Here is a 7,768-nt window from a genome sequence, read left to right as displayed (position 1 = left end):
TGAACAAGTATAAATCTGTATTTAATTTGTATAATTATTTTATAGCCTTCATGTTATCGAACGATATTTTGGTTCATATGTGTAGTCATATCAGCTTTTGGTTCTTATGTCTTGATCAGCCAATATCAACGAGATTTTAACAGTCGTGCTGTTAGCATTGTTTATGAAAGTCTACCATCCACTCATAGGATTGCTTTTCCCACTGTAGCGGCCTGTGATATGTACATAATATGAGGCTTTGCCGACTTGATTGATTTTGTAGAGGAGTAAGTTTAATATTTAATTTTATTTATTAGCTTTTTGCTGTCAAACTTTGTCATTGCCGAAAATGTGTCAACAAAAATTAAAACTTAAATTAAACATACAAATATGTTTAGTACACAATATTTTGTGGGCAAAAAAAAAACTTTTTCTAAAAAAGCTTTTTAGTCGAAAAATATATTTTTAATGATGAAGCTTTTTTAAACTTAAAGGGCTTCTTCTTTAACCAAAGATATAAAAAAACATTTACTCAATGCTACTAAATATTTAAGAAAAACTTTTTTATCTATAAAATAAATTTTAGTAAAAAAAGAGTTTTTAAAAAAGAAATTTTTTGCTAAATAAAGCTCTTCGGAAAATGAAATAGTGTCACACCTCTTTTAAACTTTCGATTTAAAATGCATTTTATTCTACATATATATTACACTAGACTAGATGGTCCTAATGCCAAAGACTTGTTTATGAAATTGAGAACTTTATAAGTTTTTTGATTTATCCGTATATTTATCGAGAGGGTAACATCAAGTCCTGGTGTAAAGTCAAGTGTTGTACAGAGTGTCCCAAGGACAATTTACGTGATTTATATCACCGGGTAAAGTTTTCTAAATTCTTTTAAATATGTATCAATCTTTAATTGAACTATTAATTTTTCTTTTTTCAACAGTTTAAAACCAATTGCAGTGATTTCTTTGAATATTGTGAATTTTCTCTGAAACCCTTTGATTGTTGCAAATATTTTCTGCCTTTAGTGACACCACATGGTAATTGTTTTATGTTGAATTCTTTATTGAACAATAAAAGGTAAGTTGAATTGAATTTTAATAAAAATATTTAAAAATAAATTAAACCTTTTAGAGACAGTCCTACTTGGTTTAATAATGAACTAGATCCCATGACAGATACAGCAAAATTGAAAATTGTTACCAAAATGCCCACACAGGTTCAAAATATGCTTTAAAAAAATCTATCTATCTTTAATTTTTAACACTATTTTCTCTTCCTTGCAGGTTTCCATAATGAACGAGGAAGATGTACCTCATGATGCCCTGCCCGGTTATAAAATCGAGGCTAATAAACCCGGCCAGGACAAGACCTTTCAAATTTTTATGCAAACCATGATAAATGATCCCGATGTAAGAGACATTGCGCCAGCCTTTCGTCAATGTCGTTTTCCCGATGAACTATTGCCGGATACTTCCTATAAGGCCTATAGTTTTAGTACTTGTTTTGTGGATTGTTTGAGAGTACATCAAATGAATGAATGCAATTGTTCGGTATTCTCCGTTATGCCAGAGGAGAATGCTAATTATAAAGATTGTGATTTGGAGGGTTTTCTATGCTTGGAAAAACTGATTTTAGTAAGACCGGATGGTAGAAATTTACTACCCTGGGCTAAAAGCAAATACACCTGCGAGTGCTTGCCCTCCTGCACAGAAAGTGATTTTAAAGTTGTATTTGATTACCAACAAAAGTAAGTAAATCTACTTAATTTTTATTTCACCTTTGGGTCTTAATTATAAAACATTGTTTGAATTTCGAAATTAACATAAAATTTGAACATTATCTGCTCTTATGCAATTTCATTTTATTTATATGTTTAATCTCTAGCTTTATACATTTTTCTTGTTTTTATGTTTAGAATTAATGCATCTAATCCTTATCTAACCATCTCTGTAACGATGCCAGAATTGCCACCGAACGTTATCGTCGTCAGGCTTTGCGCACACGTTTGATGTGGTAGTGACCATTGGTGGCATATTGGTTTAGTTTTGGGTGCCAGTATTTTAAGTGGCATTGAATTTTATATTTTTTACCTTAAGATTATGGAATAATTATAAAATGGAAAGACGCCAAAACGACAGCAGCAACAACAATTTAAAACAACAAGGCAGCAGCAAGCTTATTAAATGAAAGCAACAAATGAGAAAACACTAGGGAACTGAGAAAAGCATTACAAGGGAGTTAGTTGCTTATTTTATTTATTAAAATGTTAAAATGCTATAAAGGAGCTAAACAGAAAAGCTTTTAGTGGAGCAATATTTAAAGCTATTTTCTCCCCATTTTAATCTTTATTGACACTTAAAACAACAAACCCTTCTTCATTCACCATCTTTTCCTGCTGCTCAACAGCAAGTCACACCTGTCGTTTACTTTTTACGACATACTGTTGAAATTATCAAATATTTATACGAAGAAACATTTAATAAAATTTTAAAATTAAAGTACTGCACCATAAAAAAATCTGTGTCAATTGTTGTCAAAAGAAAGACGAAAGATTTATAAGACACTGGTTGTTTAAAGTTTTGAGTTTAATGTTTTGAACAATAGAATTTAGCTCAGAATTTTAAATTAAATTAGAAGTAAAGATTGCCAACAGAATAAAGTATCAGCCTACGACAGCTGGTTATGTTTTAACTGCGTTTAGATTTTTCGATAATAATATGTTTCAAGGATAGTTGGTGCTGTGCGAGTCTATCAATCTGCTTGTCGAGGGATCAATTCCCTCCAGTCTTTGGTTTCCGGTATATTTGCTTGATACTTTTGTAATTTTTATTCAAATTCCATTTTATCACAGTTATTTTCAGAAACTACAGCATGTTTACAGCTTTCAGCGATTGTTACAATTCTATGAAAGAGTTCAAACAATCAACTAACTAAAATCAAAGTTTAATGACAAATTAAATATAAACTTTGAATTTCTAAAATTATCAGCCACCAACATTCACTTACATGAGACTAGTACGTGTTAACGTCACCTTTGTGCTTTCTATCTGTACCATAAATTCTCTTGACCATTAGTCTTCTACGGCCATTATTTTTCCAACCCATTGCTAATTTGTTTAAATATTTAATGAGCACTATGTCTTGGCAATACATAGATGTTTTGGTTTTGTTTTTATTTTGTGGGCTGTTCATGAGAGCACAGGTCACTTGATGTTTTTTGTGTCTTTGCCTCCTGTTGGCAACGCCAATTCATTGTTTCTTTGAAATTCTAAAATTTGTTCTTTTAACATTTTTATTTTTATCTTTTGATGTCCTGGTTGTTGTTTTTATCCTGTTGCCACATCAACAATTGAGAACTGTGATTGAAAAGGGGTAATGAGTGGAGATGACGATGCCGGCTGCTGGTTACTGGTTACTGGCAGGAAGGCAAACTAAAAAATGTGCAGTAAGTGAGATTTTTAATTCAATACTGCTGCCTTGAATTCAACTCATCCAACTGTAATTCAACAGAGTGTCTAAAGTCTTACCAGCCATTAATTATTTATGTTAATTTCTTTTGATGCTCATAAAAGTGGATTTTGTTATGCGAAGGCATACTGTGTGTTTTATCCAGATATGGTAGGAAAATATTATGGGTAATCGAGTTAATGTTATATGTAGCGAACAATTCAAAGTAATCGGTAATTGAAAACATATAAAAACATATGCTTTCTAAAGAACTGCATTTAAAGTAACATTAACCTCAAAAACACTATGAAATATACCAAGGAATTAATTTTTTCTAACCAGAATTTTATATCTACACTTTTTTGTAGACCTAGAGTTAAAACCACGAATGAATTTTATCATCTCTAAACCTTCAACCATTTATTTTCAATGGCCGTTAGAGAATTTCTTTTTTCGTTATTGTCTTTCCTTCTGCTGTATGAAATATTTATCTTTCTTTTTTTGGTTTGTAATAATTTTATCTTCGTAATTTTGCTCCTTTTGCAATGAAATGAAACAATTATAAGAGGAGTGCAAACAAAACGTGACCGCATGGGTAAATGTTGGCTGATTATACTAGAGACCTATAAGTACGAATCCTGTTTTTTCATTATTTTATATTTAATATTAATTTAAAAAAAAATAAAACAGACAACAACATTACCAAATTAAAAGAAATAAAATGTAAAAGAGTTTTTCTTTTTGTTTTCTTAAAAACTCCAATCCACATACAAAGTAATAATGTGCTCATGTTTATGGTGTTGATTTAATGAAATCACTGAACAAATCGGAGAATTCTTTATAAAATGTTTTACACATGAACAACTGGAATTTTAAAAACAAAAAGCGTTGAAATGAATTTTTAAGAAAAGAAAAACATTTCATAAGAATATAATGTAATGAAAATTAAACATGATTATAGAAGCTGAATTCTTAAATTGCAATTTGCTTAAGTGTCTGTGTAAAATGTTCACATAATAATTAAAATTAATCTTTAAAGTAGACTTAATGTTTGTATTTATTTTATATATTAAATAAAATTTTATTAAAAGATAAATTAGAAAAAATGGTCGACATGGAAAACCCTATAATGTTAGATTTCATATAATTAACAAAGATCAGCATGCATTAGAAGAACAGGTGCTCTAAAACTAACACTTTAGAAGCACGGAATACTATATGGCACCTTATTTTAATCGATCTTCATTCTCGAAATCAAGTACATATGGACAAGCTAGGGTTTTAAGTCTACTATGCTCGGAACATGAACGATTATAGTGGAATGTAATGAAAAGTATGATAACGGAAAGTTCTAGCCAGAAAATTGAATACAAACGACATAAGCACAAAATTTGGATTACGGATGAGAATTGGCAGCTGATCAACGAGAGAGGTAGACTAAACGCACTTACGGATTTTCTATTCGTCTATGGACCACATGGTTAAACATAGTGCCTGACGGGATAAAAGATTATGGATGGAAAACATGGCCTCAAATGCTGAAGCTGTGGCAAATACGAATAGCTTATCCACTGAAGTATCCCATGGGCTGAAGAATGGTAAAGCACCAGGCGTAGACTACATCAAACCGACATTGCTTAAAGCCGATTCCCGTCTTAGTAATAAGACCCATTAATAAAAACTTCTGGACCTCAAATACACTTCCGCCTGATCTTAATATTTGGATAATAATAAAGGTACCAAAAAAGGGTGGCCTGACAGAATTTCGAAATTGGAGGGGTATAACCTTTCTACAAATGATTAACAAGGTACTGGCAAATATCATTCATGACAGATTATCCAACTCGTTGTCTTTCCAAATTCGATTTGAACAGGCTGATTTTACAATAACCTTCGAATTATTGTCGAACAATCGGTGGAATAGCGATCCCTTCTATATTGCATATTTATAGACGTTGCCAAGACATTCGATTCCATCCACCAACAGCATAGTTGGCAATCGCTTCCGTGCCAAGGAGTTCCACTTGAATTTATTGATCTGATCCGTGTTTTATATCGTGATTCTACATGTATGGTGATACATAAGAGCAATCTAAGAAGATCCTTTAGAGTTAACTCTGGTGTTCGACAAGGGTGCGTTCTATGTCCATTATTACTCAATATAGTACTTCACGTTATAATGCAAAGGGCAACTTAGAAAGAGCATCACTTGGGGCCTAACTGCGCGTCTCGAAAATCTAGACTATGCCGATGACATATCTCTTCACACAAACAACGATATGTCAGCCAAACTAGAACAAATACACACTATTGCAGAGAATGCTGATTAACATGTGAATATAGCGAAAACCAACGTTCTGCGTCTGAATACCACCAACTTTCGGAAATTTCAAATTAACAACGTTAATCTTGAAGATGACCAATCTTTTATACATCTGCGTAGTGTTAAAAAAGGCAATCCAAGCATTTGGAGCATTACAAAGATTTTGGAAATCACCCCAAATAATCTAAGAACTAAACTCAGCCTCTTTTCATTCAACGTTCGTTCTGATCTGCAGTTTGGATGCGAATCTTGGAACATCACATCAAGCGACCTGGAATCCATACAGGTATTCTTTAATCGCTCGTTGCGCAAACTGCTTGTGATATTTTGGCCCCATATTATCTCAAACCGAGATCTGTGGCAAAGAACTGGTGAAACACCAATAAGTATGCAAATTCTTAATCGTAAATGGTATTGGATTGGCCATGTTCTCAGACGAAACGACGACAACGTAGCCAAGATGGCAATAGCATGGAACCCTCATGAGGCCTCAGGGAAACACCTGGCGAAGACAAATCGAAACGGAGGCGAATTCGACTGGAAAGCCCTGGGCAGAAGTGAAGCTGATAGCACAGAATAGAAAAGAATGGAACAGAATGGAAAAATTTTGTTATCAGAGTTCCTTTCAGTAATGAATGGAATACTGATGGTTTTAAAGTGAAGTATGCTATTCATAACCGATTTTTAAGCAGCCATTAGCAAGAAAATCTTCAATAGTGGTTATACAGTAATTATTTTATTCTAGAAATTTGAAAAAAAAGTAGAATCATTACATAAACACTTTATGTTGTTATTAAACGACTTTTTAGATAATTACAATTTATATACATATTAAAAATTACCATCGATTTAATTAAAATTTCTATAATTATTCTATAATTGAAACACTCTCGTTTTTTCCATTAACAAAAATTTTCTTAAAGCAATTAAGTGGCTTTAAAATTAAAAAAAAAAATAATAAAATACCAACCTTTAAAACTGTCAACAAAATAAACAAGAACTAAATTAGTCTCCAATCAAATAATGATGTTGTCGTCTGGTCTCAATTACAGCATTACAATTACAACAAACAAAAATAACAACAACAGGCCTAAATCATTAGAATAGGTAGGCTTTTTGACTATACAAGCTGCTACTATGTAGTACGTACATACTACTTAACACTCATAGTACTACAGCAACAACTACAACTTTAGCAAGAAGCTGACATGATACCTGACAAAGACTAAATTTGTAAAGGTAAGCAGTAAGAGTCATAGTAATACTACTACAAGTAGTAGAGTATGTAAGGTAAGTGACTTTATTTAACACTTGTTCAAAAAAAGTCTACAACAAAAAACATTCTAAATAATCAAAAAATATATATTGTAAATACAACAGCAAACCATGTAACAACAGACACTTTAGACAAATACAAACGTACCGAATTGAATACAATACCCAGTAAACATTTCAATTTGGTTTATTGGAAAAATGTCATAATTATGTTAGGAATAGTAAATTAATAGGAAATTTCCAGAATCTCTTGTCTAATGAGTTTCAATTGGTTTTAAAGTTAGGAATGCTTATTCAAGACAACACTTTTAACTTATTCGTAAAGGTTTGGCAGACATCATGTGATACGAAGTCTCATTTAAAGCATGCTATTCCAGCTTTCTCGAATGTTCCTTATCAAAATATAGATGCTAAAATTAGCTCACAAAATGAATCATACTTTTATTAACAGCTGAGGTCTTCAATAAATGTCTATTATAACTCTCAAGCTCATTGCAAATGTCCGCTGGTTGTTAAAAATTGTGTTAAACATGATCTGGCCTGTAAACAAGTTTGTAACACACACTGTTGTTGTAATCATTGTATACTAAACATGGTTTAAATGTAAAACGATGTACTACATATTTTAGTCCAAATAACACAAAAGGTCTACACAATTTTAGGCCTCCATAATAACACAACACAATATTTAGAATTTTTCGCAAATTGCTGGGAAATAAACAAAACAAAATTGAAGCA

General features: G+C 31.8%; 1 pseudogene; it reads left to right on the top strand.

Moving 5' to 3' along the window:
* Window positions 1-45: 45 nt before the first annotated feature.
* On the top strand, window positions 46-2,172 carry LOC119613466 (annotated as a pseudogene).
* The last annotated feature ends 5,596 nt before the right edge of the window (window positions 2,173-7,768 follow it).

Source organism: Lucilia sericata, unplaced genomic scaffold (genome assembly GCF_015586225.1).
Source record: "Lucilia sericata isolate MDLA Ls3-8-SP2 unplaced genomic scaffold, ASM1558622v1 Contig002131F_arrow, whole genome shotgun sequence".
In the NCBI taxonomy this organism is placed as follows: domain Eukaryota; kingdom Metazoa; phylum Arthropoda; class Insecta; order Diptera; family Calliphoridae; genus Lucilia; species Lucilia sericata.
The sequence above is the reverse complement of the archived record's forward strand: the minus strand, read 5'-3'. Positions and strand labels throughout refer to the sequence as shown.